We start from the raw sequence: 24,893 nt of genomic DNA on the forward strand, positions 1-24,893 counted from the left end.
CATGTCTACTTAAAAAAAAGACAGACTTGCATTTATATAGCGCTTTACATGACCACTAGACTGTTCAATGCGCTTTATAGCCAGTGAGCTACTTTTTGAAATGTAATCACTGTTGCAATGTAGGATATGCAGCAGCCAATTTGTGCAAAGCAAGCTCTCAAAAACAGTGATGTGACAATGGCCAAATAATCTGTATATGTACTTTGTTTGAGGGATAAATATTGGTCAGAACACTGGGGATAACTCGCCTGTTCTTCATCCAAAATTGTGCCATGAGATCTTTTGCATCCACCCAGGTAGGCCTCAGTTTAATGTCACATCTGAAAGAAGACACTTCTAGCAGTGCAGCACATCCTCTGTACTGCACTGGAGTGTCAGCCTTGATTTTTGTGCTGAAGACCTGGAAACTAATAGGCAGAAAGAGTGCTACCAAATGAGCCACTGTTGATACTCATATAACTTTAAATCAAATTTTTGGACTCTTCTTGTTATCTACAATCCTCTTTTGCAATTAGCCGAGCTTCTTCCTCGACATTCAGTTCCGTCCATTACCAAATTTGCTTTCTTCCACCTCTGCGACATTATTTACTCCCATCCCCATCTCTCCTATTCGGCCATCCAAACCCTAGTCCATGCCTTCATTACCTCAAGTGTTGATTTTAAAATATTATTAAAACACTCTTTACACACAACGCTTTCCTATTATGCAGAGTCGGTCTAAAACTTGGGACTTTTTCCTCTGTGTATCTTAGTAACATACCATATGATATATTTCTGAGTTATTGAGGCAGCTGCCTGGTCTCTGAAGTGCAATGCATAAATAACACAAAAGAATAGGCCCTTATGGACTTCCATTACCTAAACTCCCATTTGCATTTATCTTCACCTTTTGTTTTCTATTGCCAAACTAATTTTCAATCTTTCTGATCGCTTGTCATTAATTCCCTACACCTTAATCATCTTTGAAAGCCTTTCATGCAGAATTTTACCCTTCTAATACACATTTTGATTCTCTGTATCCTTGTAAATCTTCAAATTAATTTGGTTTCAACTTCAAAATAATTCCGTTTCATCTTAAGGTGTTCTTTGATCTTTTATATCCAGCAGAGATGGGAGACTTTCCTACCATCAGCCATGCTGAACTTTAAACAATGTCCTAGAGGTAAAAGCCAGTGTTCTCATATGGGTTGGAAATTTCCTTGTGCCTTCTTTCGCTCCACTGCTTTCCACCTAGGTGGAAATCCCATTTACATATAAAAGCAGGAATTCTACTGAATTTCCACTCTAGTTACATTGGCAGAGCGGAGAAGCCCCAAGGAATTTACCTCCATAATGTCCAATCTAGTTCCTTTGAAGTCTGTGTTAATTGTATATCAATTGTGCTTAGTTATATACAAGTGGAGAGCATTAATTACAGTTTCACTTGAATTAAGAGGTGTATGCTTGTAATGTTTCATTCTGTAAATAAATGTTAAACTGAGTAAAGATTGGCTGCTGTACTATTGTTCACCAACTGGTTTTCTCAAATATAACAACCGTTCAGATCTAACCTAAAGTATTAAATTATCTTTCTCTTTGAAATGTCAATTGAGCTCCTGTGTACTTTTACCATTTTTTATTAGTATTTCAAATTTCTGCCTTCATATATTTTCTTTTTAGCTTATTTTTATTCAATTTTTAAAATAAGCCTTTTGTTTAAAGAGTGAGCACTGGTATATCGCCATGGGAACTGGCCTAGAGGAGTTACACAGACCACTAGTATGAGGGAGGCGAACATTCACAAGATGAAATGACAAGAATCACTGAAGCATGCTGAATTCATAATGGCTGCATTACATACTTAGTTTAATTTCACTAATGTGCACCATTAAAGCTTACTTCAAACCAGTTCTCTCAATTCAACAGCATTTTTGTAATATTTACTTGTTCTTTTGGTATGTGAACTATTGTAAGATTCACAGGATTCCAAGTAATATCTGAAGAAAATGTTGGTTTTTATTCGGAGTTAACTCGAACATATATATATATACATATATATATATATATACACACACAGCTACTGCATGAGCCATGCCATTTCACTCTGTTGGGCTATACCCACAATTCCCTGGTCTTGTGTGATGCAATTCACTTCCTCCGGTAACCTTCATTTATATATTCTTAAGGTGGTTTTCTTAAGGTTATCCCACAACAGCTTTCTCCAGGTTTTCCAATTTGAAGTCTTCCTACCTAACACAATAGGCTAGCGGCTTCTCCTAGAAGTCTACCATTAGTCTTCTATAACTGTCTGTTAAGATGTGTGGGAGCACGACTTAGGTTACTGTCCCCTATCTAGTACTTCCAATGACAATACAGTTAAGACTGGAAAACCCATTATTCGAGTTTGTGGAAAGGATTAGGCTGAGGCCTAGTTCAAGTGCTGGCTGTAGGGTTGGCAATTGGATTGGCTATAAAGTTGATCTGCTAAGTGTGGCATCAGATATGGCTACTGGATGACAGCAGTAGCATCAGCAACAAGCAATAAGAAGATGGTAACATGAAACAGTGAAGGAAAAAAATGAAGCCATGTGTGAATGGTGAGTAGAGGGGAAATTTAGTCCCATGAATTGGCCTGATTATTGAAACCAATTGGCTCAATTAACTAGATTACTAGAAATGAACAGGAATGGACAAACTGACCAAAACTCAATGCTTCTAATAACTTAAGCGACAGGCTGTAGAAAACTTTACCCTCAAGAGCAAGGCAATAATTAAATCAATATAAGTAAAGAGTTAGCTCGATCAATAATATACTGTTGCAGTGAAAGTTCAAGATTTAGGGAGGGAGGGAAATTCAGCAAAACAACCAGGCATCTGTCTGGCATAAAAACATTTCCCATATATCATGGACAATCAATAAAATGTTAAGAGACAAAATACAGCTATCTGTATAAGGGATTTCTCCACAATGGAGAAAAAGCCTTTAAAAACAGTTTCCCCAGGCAACGGTTGTTTGATTAATTAGTATAAGCAGGACAGCTCACAAAATGTTATTAAGTGCAGAACTCAGACTATGGTAATAATACTTAACAGTAAGAGTTAGGTACAGAATGTAAACAATGAAGAGCAGTGGTATTGAACTGTGTGTCCAAAGAACAACTTAGTTGAATCACATCACAAACTTTGTGAAAAAGACCCTTAACTTTAATCAGATAGAAATAGTTTGTACTGAATATTTATCCTATTTGTCTATAATTGGATGGCAGCGAGACACAGAGCTGCATCAGAATGCCTGATACATCAGGAGACACAGGGAGGCATAAGCTGTATAGTGTATCTGTTTTGCAAAGATATGTCTGACTTTAGACCCTATCTTTCCATTTTCAGCTGCAGACAGAGTATGGATATTAGAGAGGGATAGGGGCAAACCACAGACTTATTGATGTTGATTCTGAAGTGGCCAAGAGGCGAATATTGGTGATGGCAAGGTGAGTGGGAAGCAATAGTAATGGTTGCAGGAGGTAAAGGGAGATGAGTGAAGTAACTTTCCATTGGCAAGAAATTGGAGTGATGTTGCAGATGGACAAATGGGTATTGCAGCTGAAATGCGCACCCAAATATGTCACCCTAAGGCTCACTAGAAATTGGTACATGGGCCTTATCTGCAAAAAAAGCATGCTGCTGACACCAATTGGGCCTCCTGATACAGCTCGTTCATTGGGGTCTTGGGAAATTCTGACTTGGTCTCCCAGTTCCAACACTGAGCCAGCCCTCAGGAAATCTATTGGGGGCAGGGTGTGTAGGGAGGCGGGGTGTGGGTGGGGGGGGTGGTGCAAGCCCAGGATGGTAGAGCACCCAAAAAACAGAAGCATAAAGAAGTTACTTATCATTTTGTGTCTCTTTCAGGGCCACTGAGGGCTTGATCAGGCAACTATGGACCTGAAAAACTCAGCGGAGCATGCATGGTGCATTTGCTGTCTAATTGACTTTTGAGCATGGTCTGAAAACAGATTTAACACAATGATTTGCATAGTCGTCACCTGGTGCCTGTTTGAAGCAGGTGCCCTGGACATTCAGAAGATGCTAACTTCCGGAAAAGACTGGGGGCTGAATTTTTTTTTCTAGCTGCCTTGTGCGGCGGCCCGCACGCACGGGCTGCATGCCGCCGCACCACTGCAATTTAATGCCTGGTGGCTCATTTAAATATGCAGGGCAGGCGTGCCCCCCCCCCCCCGCCAATCACATGGCAGGGTGGGCTCTGCGACACGTGAACGGCATCAGCTGCCTCTGCGCAGGCGCTGATGCCATTTTTTAAAGGGCTGTCAGATCTGCACAGTTGAACCCGGTACCACCCCCCCACAACACTGTAAATAAGTTTCTGACCCGTACCCCCACCCCCAATACAATGAAAATAAATGGCCGCCCCATTCCCCCCAAAAACACACTGAACGTTTGACCACCCCCCCCGCAACTGTACAAAGAAATGCAGAATTGACCTCATTTCTCCCCCCCACCACTATACTACACTAAAAACCCTAAGATCCCCCCTTCCCCAGCTCGGTGGTGCCAGCTTTCCCTGGATGGGAAAGTGAAGGCGCATGAGTGCCGCCCGTTATATGGAATATCCTGGGCAGTCGATAAGATAGCGGGGAATTGTTGGTAAATGTATTCATGAGGTTTATTTAAATATTTAACGTTGGGTCCCGTCGCCAAGCGACTCGGGGGGGGGGGGGTTGTTGGTGGGCCACCATGGAGCCTTGTCACTGCCAGGAAGATCGGGCTTGGGAATCCCGGCATGGGGCTCCGCGGCGGGCCGCTACCGCTACGATCTTCTGGCCCCCTCTCAGCAACAGACCCCAATGTTAGGAGCTCAACAAAATTCATTCCTGGGTGTGAGAAATTGTGGCCTGAAATTATATCCCAACACCAATATTTGTCCCCAAAAAATGGATGATGACCAATTTCTTCCTAGTGGGTATATGGAGAAACAACAATGTGCCTACACTTTGTCAACATGCATTTGACACAACAACATTTACATAACGTCTTTAAAATAGTAAGCCATCCCAAGGTGCTTCACAGGACCTTTAATACATACCAATACAGGAGAAGCAACACTATGCTCATTGAAAATAACTCATTGGAAATAATGACAAATGGGTGAGCCATAGAGAGAGAGAGGAGAGGTAAGGAGAAAATTAGAATGGAAAAAAAACAGAAACACAGATCTTGATTTTAACTCCTTGCCCAACCCGTCTGGGTGCCGGGCTGGGAGGGGGACTTGTTAAAATCGAGGCCACAGTTACAGATAGAGAAAGTCACTGTCTCTAGGCAACACCATGGGAGATTAAATGGCATAAAAAATAACTCAAAGATTAGAGGACACTCTTCTAACTGCATCGACGTTTCCTCTATCTGGTGGATTTTTTTTTCTGTTACAGCGTATTTGATTCTTTTCATCTCTGTTTTACGTGCTCATACCATAAAAGGAGGGAGGAAATCAGAAAGGTATGAACCAAAATGAACAATTTAAAGCTCGCGGTCACATATGCCTGCACCAAGATTCAGCCACAGAAAGTCACTTTCAAATCAAAACACATCAAATTAAACATTAAAAAGGCACAACTCTGGAAACCACGGCTGATTTTTTTTTTTGCTTTGTATATATCAGCTTCTGCTTGAGTATAAAATGCAAGTAGAAAGGTATTAATTTGTTAGTATCATGGATGTCTAAAGTCTCTTGTGACTCCAAAATGACAGTATCAGCTTTCAAAACCTTATTAGGCCAGGTCCCATTTCGGCGCCACTGACTTCTCGGAATCACCAATCGGGCTCTAATAGGAAAACCACAGGACAGCCGCTCTGCTGCTCTTATAAACCTCAAAACAATATTGTGTATTAATATTTCAGACGTATGGAAGAACATATACTCCTTGCTGAGCATTACAGCCAAGACGACAACAGACAAGACTAAGCTTCAGTAAAGCTGTCCATGTAAATTTAATATTCTGGCTCTCAGCTATCTCTTTGTAGCAAAGGTGGGTAGTGAGTGCAGTGGGTGGAGGGGCGGGGTATCAAATGGTCAACTTAGTATTCAATGCATGAATTTATTTTTTAAAGTCTTGAGCTCATGTGACCTTTTATCGTGTATAAAATGGGAATTTGGCCAGGACAGTGAAAAACTCTGAAATGTTGCATTCTGAAGAAGTTGACTAGTTAAACTTCCCAAATTAGCGTCAGTGATTGTAATCTTCGAAAGAGAAAAAAAACATATCACCCGATTCTCACTGGTGCCCTTTGTTTCCTTTGTTTTCATAAGCAGAACATAAGCATAAACAAAATGGTACTAAAAAAAATCTAATTCCCATTTAACAGCCTCTAACATTGCAGTTATGGTAGTCATATGTAACAAGTAAAAAGGCATTGCATATATGATACATTCATCAGAAGATTGAACTAATTGAGTGGAATGACACCTCTATCCTTCGCAGCATCATGCAAGCACACTGGTCTGCAAGATCTCTACAGCTTGAATAATGAATTATATGACAGATTAACAATATGCTAACATTTGAAAGCTCATTTTTAAATTCGAAATTATTTTAAATTTCAAAGCTGTGCAGATTGTTTTTGCCTCTAGGTAGTACAAATTTGGATTTAATGGAAACAAAAATAAGTTTCTTTATTTAGCTTGATCGGTTCCTTAGATTCAGTGCCTGAATACTCATTCCTTACAGGCGGTTAAATGTCCGGATTTTCTATACCCACTTCACAAGGGCGGCACAGTGGCGCAGTGGTTAGCACCACAACCTCACAGCTCCAGGGACACAGGTTCAATTCTGGGGACTGCCTGTGCAGAGTTTGCAAGTTCTCCCTGTGCCTGCGTGTGTTTTCACCGGGTGCTCTGGTTTCCTCCCACAGCCAAAGATTTGCAGGTGATAGGTAAATTGGCCATTGTAAATTGCTCCTAGTGTAGGTAGGTGGTAGGGAATATGGGGTTACTGTAGGGTTAGTATAAATGGGTGGTTGTTGGTCGGCACAGATTCGGTGGGCCGAAGGGCCTGTTTCAGTGCTGTATCTCTAAATAAAATAAATAACAAGTTGTTGTTGCAACCACAGTTGTAAAGATGCTCAGTCAGCTTAACTGAGTGAAAAATAGTAACTGAAAGTAGAATATATGGACTTTTTAGGGGAAAAATCTGCCATGACTAATCTTCACGAAGATTCACGCGCCAACATTTATGGTTAGTGCAGCTGTTATTCATACCCTGAATATTTTGCTTCTTTTATATCACCCATTTGTAAAGATGTATAAATATCTAGCATTGTTGAAACATTTTGTGCATCTAAAAATTTTTAAAGTAGCATTTTCAATTTAGAAAGAAAAAAAATAACATTTTGATTTGCACTTCTGTTAATAAAAAAAAGCGTTCGAGCCACTAAACATGAAATTTAAATGAGAAAGCACAACATTATCTGAAAACTGAAGTCATTTATGGGATATAGGTGCAGATTAGGTTTTTTGAATGAATTTTTAGGTATAGTCTGATTGAATAACATCCCTCACCCTTCCAATGCACCCCCAAAACTATTCCCATCTCCATCCTCGCACTAGACAAACACACTTGAGTTTGCTGGTCACCATTCCAACCGACTTGGTTTCATGAGACTCACTACAAATTGACAATTATTCTAGTAGATGGCATGTCATTAATTTGTCTAGGACTTCACTGTTCATAAGCCTATTTGCCAAAATAAAACCAATCCATTAGAGAATATCCACTAGCAAACCTTGCCAGATGTGAGTCTGTACGACTAGGCATTTCTGAAACCTGGCCCAGGACAGGAAAATATACGCAGCCGATAAATTATCCAAATTGTCCAAAGCATTTTGTCCAATGATACTGCACCAAGTGTACAAACAAGATCAGATGATTAATTCCATTACTTTAATTCAAGGATCACTCACAAGCAATAAACTACAGCTGACAATGATTTAGACTGAAGACGTGAAGAAGCAGAGAATATGCTAAATATTTCACTTCACACTTCTTCCATATAGTTCCTTTTTCGAAGAATATATCACCATGAAAGTCACACTTGGGAGATTTAAATGAATAGCATTTGCCTGCATAGTTCTTTTTATGTTTACTTTTTTTGTACTCTAATCAAAATGGCTTATAAATATAAATTGTAAAGTCGTAGTTTGAGATTTATCAAAGAAGACTGCAAATTATGTAATTCCACTTCTCTAATACTCATTTATAGAACTACAAAGAGATGCCAAAGTGAGGTGTGTTTTGAAAGTGTGAATAAACACTGAATACTCTGAGGGTTAAAGCCACGTATAGGTTAAACATCCCACAAGCAATAGTGAGGTATTCTTTCTCAATTGTGAGAAAGCTATAACCTCCGAGCAGTGTGGCTACAAATGAATGGGACAATGTTTCATATAGTTGAAAAAACAGCAGGATTGCACTGGCATTGGGTGAAAATCCTACTTGTTCTCTGGTTTGAACCTTAATTATGTCTTAGTTCCCAGTTGAACCTTGATCATGTCTTTAAATGAATTCTGGAACACTGCACTCTCCTGCCAACCATGAAGTGTTATTTCATGGGAGAGATTTTTTTTAAAAATTTTCACATGGGTGAATATTGATTCTGTATGCAGTAATAGTACCAGCTTAACTGACAGTATACTCATTAACCTTTAACAGTATTATACAGCAGTGCCCTTTTTTGCTTGCTCTCTCTCTGGCTTTCTCTCCTCTGCTTAAGAGGCCAGCTCATGCTGTTATGGTTCCGTGGCTGCCAGCAGCACTCTTGCACCTTGTCCGAGTGGTCATTCATCACCTATAAGTGTGGACAGTGAGGGGGGGAGCTCCCTCCACCATCCCCAAGCGAACTTCTGGCAGGTTATTCATTTTGAGGGCCGAGCCTCATTTGCACTGGACTGTGGCTAAAATTTAAGATCTTGACGGCTGAGAGCACAGCAATATCAGGCAGACTCCAGGCTGAAGAAGGAAGGTCCATTGTTGGGGGGTTGGGGTCACTGACGTCTGCTATTTGGAGAAGTGAGGGGTGTGAAATCCAGAGCAATAGCAGCTCAGATTGGACTTGTGAAATCTGGAATAACAACTCTACTCCTGCAAGCTCCACAAAAAGAGGGAGGAACTTACCTTCAAATTCTTCTTCAGCTGGGCAACAAGCTGGTTGACATCATCGAACAGGATGTTCATTTTCAATGGGTCTCCTGCCTGACTCAGGGTCTTCTCCGACCATCCAATGGTAGATTCCGGGAAGCATTGTAGTGGCCACAATGATAGTGACAATGTGACGGTAGATGATTGCCAAGCATTTTTGGGGCACTACAGATCTGGTTCTACTGGATGGTAAGGTTGAAAATTCCACCCTGACTGTTGTAGGCAATTGGAGCGAGAACAAATGGTTGGGGGGGTGGGGGGTGGGCGCAGGAGGAGGAGGAGGAGGAGGTGGGGTGTTAGGGAAGATTTTTCTCTGCACTGAAAGGCTTCTGGATCTAAATGTCATGCCCCAATCCTGCCCTAGGTAAGGTCAGCACTGAAAGGAATCAGATCAGGAACCTTCCTGATCTGTACCCCTGAACAACAACTTGCGTTTATACGTGGTGCCTTTAACGTAGAAAAATGTCCCTTCACAAGAGCCTTTTCAGACAAAATCTGGCATCAACTCACGTGATGAGATATTGGGCCGGTATTTGCTCCCAGCAGCGAAGGAACAGCTTTCAACATTCACTTTGCTGAAAGCTGCCCATTGAAAAGATTGGGAAATACAGACAGGATTAAGGGAGAGAGCTAAAAGAGGCAGATAGACATTTTTTTTTAAATTATTTTTTTAAACTCTCCAACACTAATTTCTGAGGGAATGAGACTCCACACTTGTAAGATTATTTTTTCAGGGCCAGAGAGGATGCTTAGCATTACATATCACTTAACATGCCATTACAATCACACTTATTCTTGAATGAACCAGCCTTAACTTTTTAAATAAAACTTTGCAGTCCATAATATAGTTTAGCAATTGTGCTGCAGTCAGCTTTAACGTTGACAATGCAAACCTGAAATATTGTTTCTTAGATGACATCAAAGCCTGTCCAAGTTTAGTTGAGCCAAGTGCATTTTCCTATTTAACCTTGTAAAATGTAAATTTAATGTACCATCAATTTGTTAAATTAAGTTATTTTAGATACTGTATAGATATTTAAGGAAACCAGCAAATTCGATGACTATCTTCATTGTCTCGAGGTCAGCTGAAGAAAAAGATAAATTGAACCTCTCTCATAGTGTATCACAGTGCTCAAGAAACGCTAGAGAGTAGGCAATATACGGAACATGTCCCCTTGTGAAGCAATAGGAATGCCATTCTTCTTGTAAGTCAAATTTTATTTCAAACTGTTTATCTTAGAATCTTAACTTAAACAAGATGATCTAGACAAATACACATCCAAAATGAAAGGCTTACAAAGAATGGTTCAATATTAATCAAAATTCAATATCAATGGCATACACCACATAATGTTGTACAATATGGATAATGGTTTAGGAATGCATTGTTCTTCACAAAAATTATAGAACATAATATAATCAACAATAGCAGTGATTTGAATTTATATAGTGCCTTTAACATAGTAAAATGCCTCAAGGTATTTCATAGGAGCATTAGCAGCCAAAATTTGACAGAGCCACATTAAGACATATTAGACTGATGACCAAAAGCTTGATTAAAGAAATAGGTTTTAAGGAGTGTCTTGAAGGAATAGAGAGTGTTAGAAAGGGGAAGTAGAACCCTTATCCTCATTGGTGACTGCCTTAGCACTTTGAGTAATGCTCTAGATCACTGGGGTACAACTGGTATCACTCCATGCATCTTTGCACCATAAGCACCACTGACTGGTCTATGCTACAGAGCACTGCATGCATTCTGTACATGTCAGTGCACTGTTCTTGCATCCACATATGGCTCTCCATGAGGTTGGCCACTATTATAGGCACGTGATGCGATGTGGGTGGTTTCTACTGTTCAACTCCCCCCCCTGACCACAGCAAGTGTTTTGTTATTAGGGTTTAATCCCTTGGTGTTTTATCTTACAAATAAACAGACAGCAACAGGTTTTCTTGTAGATTTTAAAAAACAGAAAATCAATTGTTTATTGATCAATGCGCCTTATCCCGAAATTGTCGCAAACACATCCACCCAGGCATTTGCTTGCTTACACACATACACAAAGAGACAGATAGGGAGGGAAAAAAAGGAAGGTGACTTTTACCGTGGGGGTGGGAAGGTCACAATAAACATGTTGAATTCTCTTGGAAATCAAGTTCTCAATGAGTGAAGGCCTGAGATGATTGTAGATTTCTCTCTTGATTGAAGGTTCAGTTGAAGACGGTGGGACACTTCTAGTTCACTGTTGTATAATGTAAAAGTAGGATTCTGCAACAGGGCAAGTGCCTTCTAGCTTGCTGGAACACAAGCTGCTAGAATGTTGCTTCTCTCTGTCTGGCTGTTGACTTTTTTTATAAAGGTAAAGTTATGTTACTTCCCACCTACTGGGAAGAGATGTTCTCATCTCTTCCCCATGGTGATTGCACAATAGCTCAGGAGGTAGCTTTTTCGCACCTTCTTAGTTTCAGAAGAAGACATTCAATTCTGGAATATTTTAAGATGCGGTGCAATTGACACCTCTGAGCTTAGAAGATTTGTCCTTTGTCTTTGTCAGACAATTTGAATACACAAAGGGCAAGCTTTTTTCTTCGGTGGTCATTTTGGATGCGTTCACTTTTTAAAATAAAGGTTCATTTGTTAAAAGACAAAGTCAGTTTTTCATAACTCTTCAGAGTTAGTCCATGCTTTGTATCTTCGCACTTCCGGTATGTGTGACACCTCCCAAAAAAGAAAAAAAAATTAAATTCCTTGGATTTAATTTTTATGTTGTTTGTTGTTTTGGGTTTAGAAAGAAGGAAAATAGAAACATTAAGAAAGTTTAGGGTCACGCCATGTACACATTCATTTCATTCACTCTTCCATCTTACAACTGCTGCAGTTGACATTGTTGGTAGCAGCCATTTCAGGTTCAAGTTTAAAGTTTTGTTTTATCATTCTTCCTTCAGATGAGGTACCATTAAAATTGCATTTCCTTTGGTTATGTGTTGTCAAATGAGGTTGTAGTTTCACTTGTGCCAGTTTGTAATACTTTAGGAATCTCCAGGACCATGTGATTGTTGGTGAAGCTTATAGTATGTAAACTTCTGTTACTGCTTGTGGCAAGGTTCCGTATCTGTACAAGCTTTAACCCCTTGACTACTGCTTTCACATTACATGGCATTAACCATTCAGGTTCTGGCACATTGATACATTGTTTTTTCGGCCCTGCAAGATGTCAGGGATTTCTTCCTGCTGCTTCTTGCTGAGGTCTGACTCTAAATTGTTGGGTATAATTAGTTTCAGATTTTGAATGGGATTGTTTGATCCTTCAGTGGGTAGATCTTCACTTTTAGTTTTCTTGTGATTTTCACAAGTGTGGTTCACTTTAGGATATGTTACCTTCCCTTTCACTTTTACTTCAGAGATAGGTGTTTCCCTAATCTGCCCCATGTCCTCTGGAACACGACTGCTCACAAGTGGTTACCTAGTTTCCACTGCAGTCCCCTGTGGCACTTCAACTAGGTGAGGCATCTCCCTAACTCTTGGCTTTACTGTTTAGGAACTTTCCTCATCCCTATTTAAATCTTTAACTTTTTTTTACCTAACCATATCTCTGGTGTTTTTCCTCCAACTGTTGTGGCTTTTACCTTGGCTTCTTTCATGTTTTTGGCTCTATCTAGGCCCTTTTAAATTCTTCTGACTCTACCGCACATTGTGGGACTTCCCCAGTCCTTTTCAGCTGTATTGAATTTTATTTGCTTCCCTCAGTTTCTCCAGTCTCCGTGGATTGTTCTGGAGCCTCTGGGTACAGTACTGTGCTTCCTGCCAAGTTATTGCCCAACAACATATCTACCCCCTGCATGGGTAAGCTTGGAATGATCCCGACTGTTACTATCCTGGTGGTCAACTTACTCCATAGGTAAGTTTTAACTAAGGGAACCTTCAAGCATTTGTCAGTATGCCCTTTAACTAATACCGTGGTATTTGTTCTGCCTTCCAGTGGCATTTCTGTAACTTTGGCTGCCAATAGGGTTTGAAAACAACCATCCCTGAGGATGGTTATCTCCTTGTCTGGTGCCTGGGACACAAAAGGAGCCATTTTTCCTTTGTATTAAAGGTTCTGGTATGTGCTGTGCTCGAGTTATAATAGAACATAGGCTTACGACTTTCAAAGCCACAGACACAGGCTTGACTACAGCGCCTCCTGTTGTTTTTTTTATCATACCAACAATTTGCCTGGACCTGCCCATATTTACCACACTGGAAAAATATCGGGCAGGCCCTTACTGGTTTATCACCTGAGTTCCTTCTTTTAAAGGTTGGAGACTGGTCGAGTTTTCCTTCTCTACTCTCCTTTTCTCTCGAACTCATTTCTGCTTCATCTGCATCCCTGCTATCTCTGCCTAGCTTGTATGAGTTACTAGACCCAAATTTATTCTGATTTAGGTACTTGTCTAGTAATTCATAATCATCAGCCATTTATGCTGCTTCCCTTACTCTTGTGACACTTTGTTCTTCAATGTGATTATACCACTTGGGATGCTATTTTTAAATTCTTCCAGCAACATCACTTCTGTCAAATTTTCATATGAGTGTTCCAGCTTGAGAGAACATATCCAGCGATCAAAAGCCACATGTTTAATTCGTTAGAATTCAATGTATGTCTGTGGGGGTCTTTTCCGGCTGTGTTGGAATTTCTGCCTATATGCTACCAGTACAAGTTCATATGCATTTAGAATTGCAGTTCTAGCTTGTTCATAATCTTCGGCTAACAGCAAAAAAAACTTCATGAGCCCTACCCATGAACTCACCTTGTAAGAGGAGAGTCCAAAATTCATTCGGCCATTTTAGACTGGTAGCTACTTTCTCACAAGATAAAATATGATTCAACCTCCTCCTCATTACATTTTGTCACTAGCCTTGAGTATCTCAGAACATCAAAGCTTTGCTCGGTCATGGGGATAAGGTTGGAGTGGCTGGTAGCACGCTCACCTTGTGCTTGTAGCCTTTCTAGCTCAAACTTTCTGGCTGCATCTTGTCTTTCCTTTTGAAACTGCATCTCTTTCCTCTTTCTCCTTCTGAAATTGCACCTCTTCGTTTATCATCTGTAACTGGATTCTAGCTAGAATTATTTTTTCAGACTCTGATTCTAGGCTTTCTTCTACTAGTTCATGGGTAAGTTTAAAATGGTTGGCTAAACTTTTCAACAGTTCAGGTTTCTTTGCTTTTTATACCGAGGCTCAACTATCACCAGTAACCTGTCTCTAGATGCAGAAATCAACAAGCGCATGGGAAAGGCTTCCACTGCTATGTCCAGACTGGCCAAGAGAGTGTGGGAAAATGGCACACTGACACGGAACCCAAAGGTCCGAGTGTATCAAGCCTGTGTCCTCAGTACCTTGCTCTATGGCAGCGAGGCCTGGACAACGTATGTCATTCCAACTTCGCTGCCTCCGGAGAATACTTGGCATCAGGTGGCAGGACCGTATCTCCAACACAGAAGTCCTCGAGGCGGCCAACATCCCCAGCTTATACACCCTACTGAGTCAGCGGTGCTTGAGATGGCTTGGCCATGTGAGCCGCATGGAAGATGGCAGGATCCCCAAAGACGCATTGTACAGCTAGCTCGCCACTGGTATCAGACCCACCGGCCATCCATGTCTCCGCTTTAAAGACGTCTGCAAACGTGACATGAAGTCCTGTGACATTGTTCACAAGTCGTGGGAGTCAGTTGCCAGCGTTTGCCAGAGCTGGCGGGCAGCCATAAAGGCGGGGCTAAAGTGTGGCGAGTCGAAGAGACTTAGCAGTTGGCAGGAAAAAAGACAAAAGCTCAAGGGGAGAGCCAACTGTGTAACAGCCCCGACAAACACATTTTTCTGCAGCACCTGTGGAAGAGCCTGTCACTCTAGAATTGGCCTTATCACCACTCCAGGTACTGCTCCACACACCACTGACCACCTCCAGGCGCTTACCCATTGTCTCTCGAGATAAGGAGGCCAAAGAAAGAAAGAAGAAGATTCAAACTTCTGTAGCTAAGCTTTTTAAATCTTCAACACTTAATTTGTTTTACTTAACATGGGATATTGCTCCCTGCTCTACAAGCACCTTAGCATTAAATTTGGCCATTGTGTTTGTTTCTAGCACCATAGAAGAGAAAAAATGCAAAAAAAACTATTTTTGCTTATTTTTCCACAATTTTAGAGCTCAATTTTCCTTCTATTTCCCAAATCTCTCATTTATCTGGCTGTTTAGATCCCAGACGAATCCTTAGTTTGTTACAGCCACATGTGTGATGTGGGTGGTTTCCACTATTAAATTCTCCACCTGACCACAGCAAGTGTTTTGTTATTAAGGTTTAACCCATTGTTGTTTTATTTTTCAAATAAACAAACAGCAACAGGTTTTCTCACAGATTTAAAAAAAACAGTAAATCAATTGTTTTTTGATTGATCAATAAACTTTATCCCGAAACTGTCACAACTGCATGTGCGCAACCACACACACACACACACACACACACACACACGAGGGGTGAAAAAATGAAGGTGACTTTTAGTGTGGGGCGGAAAGGTCACAATAAACTTTTGAATTCTCTTGGAAATCAAGTTCTCGATGAGTGCAGGCCTGAGATGATTGTAGATTTCTCTCTTGATTCAAGGCTCAGTTGAAGACGGTGGGTCACTTCTAGTGCACTGTTTTATACTGTACATGTAGGATTCTGCAGTAGGGCAAGCGCTTTCTGGCTTGCTGGAACGCAAGCTGCTAGAATGTTGCTTCTCTCTCTGGCTTTTGGCTTTCTTTTTTGTGAGGTAAAGTTGTGTTACTTCTCACCTCTTGGTAGGAGATGTTCTCAACTCTTCCCCATGATGATTGCATGATGGCCCAGGGCATGGCTATTTCATACCTTCTTTCAGAAGATATTCAATTCTGGAATGTTTTAGGATGGGGTACAATTGATACCTCTTAGCTTTGAAGATTTGTCCTTTGTCTTTGTCAGACATCTGAAATACACAAAGACCAAGCTTAAAGTGGCCACTTTGATGCATTGTTCACTTTCTAAAATAAAGGTTCATTTTTTTTTAAAGACAAAGTCAGTTTTTCATAATACTTCAGTTAGTCCATAGTTTGTATCATCGCACTTCCGGCATGCATGTCAACTCTCTCAAAGGAGAAGCTGATGCATTTAAAACCCTGAGACATGATGGCACACATGAGCTGAATGGTCTCCTCCATTTTCAGCCCATGACTCCACACTGCCTCAGGGAACTCCAACATGTGGGCGTACATCTCGCGCGGCTGGTCAAAGTCACCTTGTTTGTGACTCCCGAGGCTGTGCACCTGTGCACAGCTGAGCATGGCTTTGTCTGTCTTCCATCCTCTAAGGGGGACTGCTTACAGCTGCCTCTGCCTCTCTCACCTCCTTCTGCTCTCTAGACATGCTCTTCTCAGAGTGCCATCCTTTCTAACCGCACACAGAGACCTACGGATGTGAGTGTGTGTATCTGCGCTGGTGAAGGGTGCATTTGAATGATGTGATGGTGCTGAGTTTGTGGCTTCCATGTCATTTGAAGACTCCAGTGATACTGTAACAGCACTGGCATGCACCTGCTCTACAACTGGCTCTGGGCGAGACAGAAGGAGATCATGAAAACTCGCCTCTGTCAGCAGATGCCTCTGCAGAACAGAGGCTTCACAATGCAGCTGAGGCTTTGGCATGCTGTCAGACAGGGAAGAGTGCATCCATCCCCTTCATCCACAGAATTCAACATATTTCCACACTCTCCTAAAGGTATTCCCATCTCTCCATTGCCCACTTTCTCATGAGGTGCCACCTTGATGGTCAAGTGCTTTCTCCTGTAATGTGGGCAGGGTGGCAAGCTGAGGCACTCCTCCTCCTGTCTGCGCCCTCTCCCTAGCATTTTGCACCCTCATCTGCTGCAAGAACAAAAAATAAATAAGACAATGTTGGCCTCTCTCACCAATTCCAGCAGCTCCTTTAAATAAGATGCTGCATTTACAGTGCTGCCAGCTAATCAATAAATAGCACTCGGGCTTTGAGCCTTACTGACGGGTCAGTGATTATCCTGTGCACACATTTCTCCCATGTTCAAGAGCACCACAGGCTGCTCAGTGGTGTGCCTGCTGGTGGCTGCAGACCTGTCATCTGGATGTCACGCTGCAATTACGTTGCCAAAATGAAGCAGGAAACTGAACCTCGTGTGGCACTGCACCTAGGTCCTCCTGTCAATACTGTGGCTACTCACATGTTCTGCCCCTCCAGCCAGGCCTGTTAGTTTGGCTGGGTGGTCTTCTCCTGCCATCATGCGGGAAGACCCCCAGCCTTTCGTACACAGCCTCCAACATGATCATGAGGGTAGCATTGCTAAATCTTGGGGCAGCCCTGCCACAGGTGCCTGGCCTTTGCCTTTCCTCCTGCTCACTTCACTGTAATGGCTTCCGTCATGCCTTTAAACATGGCCCACACTTTCAGATTCTTGCCTCTTTCTTGTACCAGTCGCCACTAATTGGCTGCCAAACCCACCCTCCAGCCAATTAAGGCCGACCTCGGGGAAAGTTGAACGCGTGATTGCTTCCCCCTTGGAGCAGGGTTAGAAACTGGAAATGGTTAAGATATCAGGGTGCCAACCCCAAATGGAAATTCCTGCCCTTGATTTCCATTTATACTTGTTATAGAGCTCATTTGGGCATATACAAATATTTGCCATAGTTAAAGATTCCCTCAACTCCAAAATGGGATACAAGGTTTTGAGATATATAACCCAATAAAGCCAGAGTATCCATACCCAGCTAGGGTTCCGGTCTAGAAAATGGCCCAGACCCTAATGAATCAAAGGGCGAGTTTTATTTTGCTTTATTATTTCTCCCATGAGGTAAGAAAATCTTCACTGGGCGGACAGTCCAGATGCTAATCTGGTAGGTTCCCACCATTTGAATGTAAATTAGGAGACCTCACCTTCAGAAGCTGAACTTCAGTGCAGTTAGCACTGGAAATCAGATGGCCTCATCCTGGCATTTATGCTAGGATGCAATTTCTTAGGTATTACACCCCAGGAGCACCTCCCGAATCTGTATGTCACTTTTATAATCATCAAGTTATTCAATAAAATTTTGGCAACATTTTAAAGTTAATATTTTATAAGGAAATGTGTCTGTAAAGACTGGAGCAGCAGTCGGCAGACCTGGGAGGAGGCGGAGCCGGAGCAGGAGCTGTAAGTAAAGAGCAAGGCTCGAGGCCTACACCGACCTGGAAGACCGGAGCAGCAACAGTCAGCAGTCTCTGTGGCTGTGTCGGCATGCGCTGGGTTGAAAAGTGGGGGACAAAACTTAGTGACATCATGGGAAATCTGTAAGCTGATTGGTTGGTTACTTACAGCTGTTATGGCCTGTAAATAGCTTAGAAAACCAGAGAAAAAATATTTTTTTTTTAAAAAACCTCAAATAGCTACCTTGCAAGTGGCAAGGTTAGTACTGCTAAGGTTTTAGTTAGTGTAATTTATTAATAATTGCAAATTAGAATAGTGCTGTTTGGACAGAGAGTAAGGCTGTGAGTTGTGTGTGAGGGATTTCACTGACTATGGGAAGGAGGTGCTCTTTGCTATCTTTCTTTTCTTTTCTGCCTTGATTGTCAAGTAATTGGTAAGTTATTCTACTTATTACATGATCAATAATTAGTTTGTAAAGCTAAGGTATGGCAGGCCAAGCGGAATGTGCCTCCTGTGGCATGTGGGAAGTCGTGGACGCACCATGTGTCCTTGACAAACACATCTGCAGGAAGTGTCACCAGCTGCAGAAGCTTGAGCTCCGGGTTTCAGAACTCGAGCGGCGGCTGGAGTCACTGTGATGCATCCGCAAGGCAGAGAACTACGCGGATAGCTCGTTTCAGGAGGTAGTTACCTCGGAACTTAAGAGAGCACAGGCAGAGAGGGACTGGGTGGCTGCCAGACAGACAAGAAGGTCAAGGCAAGTAGTGCAGGAGTCTCCAGAGAGCATCCTAATTTCTAACCCATATTCAGTTCTGAGTACCGATGGGAGGGAGGGTTCCTCTGGAGAGTACAGCGAGAGTCATGACCAGATGACCATGGGTGGCTCAGCTGTGCAGGGAGGGAGGCTAGTGTTAGGGGATTCTATATTTAGGGGAACAGATAGGAGTTTCTGTGGTTGCAGACATGATTCCAGGATGTTATGTTGCCTCCCTGATGCAAGGGTCATGGATATCACAGAGCGGCTACAAAATATTCTGGAGGATGAGTATGCACAGCCAGAGGTCGTGGTTCACATTGGTACCAATTATATAGGAAGAAAGAGGGATGAGGTCCTGCAGGTTAAGTTTAGGGAGTTAGGAAGGAGATTAGCAAGCGGGACCTCAAAGGTAGCAATCTACGGATTCCTCCCAAGGCCACGTGCTAGTGAGTATAGAAATAGGAAAATACACCAGATAAATCAATGGCTGGAAAGATGGTGCAGGTGAGAGGCCTTCAAATTTCTGAGGTATTGGGACCAGTTCTGGGGCATTGGGACCTGTACAAGCCTGCACCTGAACAGGACTGGGACAAATATCCTTGCAGGAAGGTTTGCTAGTGCTCTTGGGGATGGTTTAAACTAGTTTGGCAGGGGGATGAGAACCTGAGGGCAGTTTCACATCGGACAATTTCAGGGTGGGGAACAGGAGACAGAAAATTAGCAAGTGACCCTGAAATACAGAAGAAGCAAAGGTGAAAAAATGTGCATCATATAAATTTGGCAGTGTTAAAAGGTATTTATTTAAATGCAAGGAGTATTGTGAATGAAGTCAATGAGCTGAGAACACAGATGGACACATGGCAACACGATATCATTGCTATAACGGAAACTTGGCTTAAAGAGGGGCAAGAATGGCAGCTCAACATCCCTGGATATAGTTTTCAGGCGGGATAGAGAGGGGGATGAAGAAGGAGGGGGTGTAGCATTATTAGTTAAGGAATCAATAACAGCTGTGAGGAAGAATGATATGCTAAATGAATCATCAAATGAGGACATATGGGTTGAGCTCAAAAATAAAAAAGGGGCAGCCACACTACTAGAAGTGTACTATAGACCCTGAAATAGTGAGAGGGAAAAAGAAAAACAAATATGTAGGCAAATATCTGAGTGCAAAAATTATAAGGCAATAATAGTTGGGGATTTCAACTACCCTAAGATCAACTGGGATACAAACAGTGTGAAGGGCACAGAGGGCACAACATTCTTGAACTGCATGCAAGAGAAAGTTTTTTAGCTAGCATGAAAGAAGCCCAACAAGAAGGGGTGCAATTCTAGATTTAGACTTCAGTAATGAAGCCGGGCAAGTACATGAAGTAGCAGTGGGTGACCATTTTGGAGATAGCAACCATAATACAGTAACTTTTAGCATAATCATGGAAAAGGACAAAGATAAAACAGGAGTAAAAGTTATAAATTGGGGGAAGGCAAATTTTACGAAACTGAGAGGTGATCTGGCAAAAGTAGACTGGATACAGCTACTTGAAGGAAAAATCAGTGGCAAACCAGTGGGAGGCATTCAAAAGCGAGATACTACAGGCACAGTGTCCCCTTAAAGATAAAGGCTGGTACGGCCAAATCTAGAGCCTCCTGGTTATCGAGGAGCTTACAGGGTAAGTTAAAGTAGAAAAAGAAAGATTATGACGATCACAAAAAACATTATACTTTAGACAGCCTAGAGGAATATAGAAAGTGCAGGAGTGAAATAAAGAAGGAAATTAGAAAAGCAAAGAGAGGACATGAAAAATTATTGGCAGGTAAAATCAAGGAAAACCCAAAGATGTTTTATCAGTATATTAAGAGCAAGAGGATAACTCAGGAAAGGGTAGGGCCTATCAGAGATGTACAAGGGAACTTAACGTGTGTATGCAGAAGATGTAAGCAGGGTCCTTCATTAGTTTTTTTGTCTCTGTCATCACAAAGGAGAGGGTTTTTGCAGACATTGTAGTTAAAGAGGAGGAGTGTGAAATATTAGATAGGATAAGCATAATGAGAGAGGAAGTACTTGAGGGTCTGACATCCTTGAAAGTGCATAAATCACCAGGGCCAGATGGATTGCATCCCAGGTTGTTAAAGGAAGCCAGGGAGGAAATAGGGGATGCGCTGAGGATCATCTTCATATCTTCACTGGATATGGGCGAAGTGCCAGAGGATTAGAGGTCTGCAAACATTACATCATTGTTTAAAAAGGGTGCGGGATAGGCCAAATAATTATAGGCCGGTCAGTATGACCTCGGTGATGGGTAAAGTATTAGAATCAATTCTGAGAGACAGGATATACTGCCACTTAGAAAGGCATGGATTAATCAGGGATAATCAGCATGGATTTGGTAAGGGAAGGTCACGTCTTCCTAATTTAATTGAGTTTTTTGAGAAAGTAACAAGGAAGATTGATGAGGATAGTGCAGTGGATGGGGTCTACATGGATTTTAGTAAGGCACTTGACAAGGTCCCGCATGGCAGACTGGTCAGTAAAATGAAAGCCCATGGAATACAGGGGAATGTGGCAGGTTGGATCTAAAATTGGCTCAGTTACAGGAAACAAAGGGTAGTAGTTGACAGATGTTTTTGCAAATGGAAAGTGGTTTCCAGTGGCATTCCACAGTGCTCAGTGTTGGGACCCTTGCTGTTTGTGATATATATTAATGATTTGGACTTAAATGTGGGAGGGATGATTGGGAAATTTGCTGATGACACAAAAATTGGTTGTGCAGTAGATAGTGAAGAGGATAGCTGTAGACTCAGAATAATATCAATGGTTTGGTTTAGTGGGTGGAATAGTGGCAAATGGAATTCAATCCGGAGAAGTGTGAGGTAATGCATTTGGGAGGGCAAAGAAAGTGAGGGAATACACAATAAACGGGAGGCTATTGAGAGGGTTAGCAGAAGTGAGAGATCTTGGAGTGCATGTCGACAGGTTCCTGAAGGTGGCAGGACAGGTAGATAAGAGTGGTGAAGAAGGCATATGGAATGCTTTCCTTTATTGGCCGAAGTATAGAATACAAAAGCAGGGATGTAATGCTGGAACTGTATAAAATGTTGGTTAGGCCACTGCTGGAGTATTGCGTACAGTTCTGGTCACCACATTACAGGAAGGACATAATTGCTCTGGAGAGAGTACAGAGGAGATTTACAAGAATGTTGCCAGGGCTTGAAAGTTACAGCTATGAGGAAAGATTGGATCGGCTAGGGTTGTTTTCCTTAGAACAGAGGAGGCTGAGGGATGATTTAATTGTACAAAATTATGAGGGGCCTGATAGAATAGTCAGGAAGGACCTGTTTCCCCTAGCGGAGAGGTCAATTGCCAGGGGGCACAGATTAAAGGTGATTGGTAGAAGGATTAGAGGGGACATGAGAAAAAAGTCTTTCACCCAGAGGGTTGTGGGTGTCTGGAATTCACTCCCAGGAATGATGGTGGAAGCAGAAATCCTCAACTCATTTAAAAAGGTATCTGGACATGCTCCTGAAGTGCTGTGACCTGCAAGGCTACGGAGCAGGTGCTGGAAGGTGGGATTACATTGGGCGGCTAGATTTTTCGGCTGGTGCAGACACGATGGGTTGAATGGCCTCCTTCTGTGCCGTAATTTTTTTCTATGGTTCTATTTTGTAGGATGAGGAAGAATGTGTCATTTCTGATTGTGCCTGGTGAAGTGTTAATCAACATATATTATTGATTCACAATAAGAAGCAACAGTCTGAGTTGATTTCCAGTAGTAATTGTATCAAATTAATCAGGCCTTGAGCTTTGGTAATTAGATTTTTTGATAAAAGATTCTTTTAAGCTTGGTTAATAAAATTGCAGTTGAGCAATTCTATCAGACAGTGACTCATTTAAGCATTCAGATTTTCTAAGTGACCAGAAAAGAATAACTGAATCTAAATAATCCTGAGTATCAGTTTTCCTTCATGTCTTTAATCCCTTCCATCTTTTATTTGCCTCTCCCGAAATCTCTCACACACATATGCTACTTCGTCAGAAGATTACTGAAAACGTTCTTTGTTAAGACATATAAAAACGTGGTGGCTGTGGTCCTCCTCCTGCTCACTTCATGTCTCCAAAATGTAATTTTCACATCTCTCTATATTTTTTAAATTCTATCGCCTGCTTTGGAGAGCTACCCTCCACATTCCTATGACCTCGTCACCTGCTTCATATCCCTGAATTTGCACTGGTATTTCTGTTTACAACATCTGGCTACCCTCCCTCTTATGAAATTCTCAGGCACTTCTATGTCTGTGGTTCACCTCTCCTAATCATGACATTTCAAATCTCTCACCCCTTTTTATTTCAGACTGCTTCGCTTGTAGATCACTGCCCCAAACACCTTTTATTATTTGCCCTATAGGGCAAGAAAATCTTCACTGGGCAGACACCCCAGATGCACTTCCAGTGCTGACTTTAAACACCCTTTCACCTCCATTCTATTAAATGCAACCACCTTCTTGCTCTCTAGCAACTCCTACCTTTGCTTCCATTGACATTTCATTTCCTCTCAAAGCAAAAGAGACAGTATTGCAGAAACTAGGATATTCCAATATTCTGAGTGACCGTAAAATGAGTCAATTGTATTAATTGATGCCACTAACTACTTCAATTGGAGGGAGAGAAAGGGACTGGACATCAGACTGTTGAAGAAGCGAAGAATTTTTGGATCCTATACAATCCAAAATATTCATTTGATCATAGTATTTGTCTATGATATGGATTATATAATCTAAACAATTTGGAGTCGCAAAAACTCTTCACTATATTTTAATCATATGCATGAACTAGGAGAACACTGAGGCCCTCCATCCAAGTCAGACAGGTTTGGGTAATTTCTGGTTAGGCTGTACACATAAAAGTGCAGGTGTTACTGACATTTATATTTGACATATTAGTTGATCTTTGTTTTTTTTTAAATGTTTGACAGATGGAGGACAAGTTCATGGTTTTATAACTCAGTGCCACCAAATGTGCCCTGCATCTAAAACTGAGTTGTGTTAATCACAGAATCACAGAATTACAGAATAATAGTGCAGAAGAGGCCCTTCGGCCCATCAAGTCTGCACCGATGCATTAAAACACCTGACCTGTCTACCTAATCCCATTTGCCAGCACTAAGAATGAATTAACTTCGATAAAAACAAGAGCACTGCAAGGACGGGAAGTGGTCAGAATATATTTTATTTTCCAAATGACCCTGTTTATAAGATTCTCCAATGTACTTTCACTCTGTAACTCTTTCCCTACATTCTAACAGTGACTACACTTCAAGAACATTTCATTTGCCGTGAAGCACTTTCAGACATCCTGAGGTCAGGAAAAGTACTATATAAAAGTATATAAAGGCAGCTCACCACCACCTTCTCAAGGGCAATTAGGGATGGGCAATAAATGCTGGCCTAGCCAGCGAAGCCCACATCCCATGAATGAATAAAAAAATTCTTTCACTCTTGCTGAAGTAAATGTTCAATGAATTTACAGAATCACAGAATAATACAGTGCAGAAGAGGCCCTTCGGCCCATCGAGTCTGCACCGATGCATTAAAGACACCTGACCTGTCTACCTAATCCCATTTGCCAGCACTTGGCCCATAGCCTTGAATGTTATGACGTGCCAAGTGCTCATCCAGGTACTTTTTAACAGAAAAATTTTACAAAAAAAGCTCTCCCCCTCTACATATTGTTTTTCTATGTGGCTCACAAAGACAAA

This window comes from Heterodontus francisci, chromosome 1 (genome assembly GCF_036365525.1).
Source record: "Heterodontus francisci isolate sHetFra1 chromosome 1, sHetFra1.hap1, whole genome shotgun sequence".
In the NCBI taxonomy this organism is placed as follows: Eukaryota; Metazoa; Chordata; class Chondrichthyes; order Heterodontiformes; family Heterodontidae; genus Heterodontus; species Heterodontus francisci.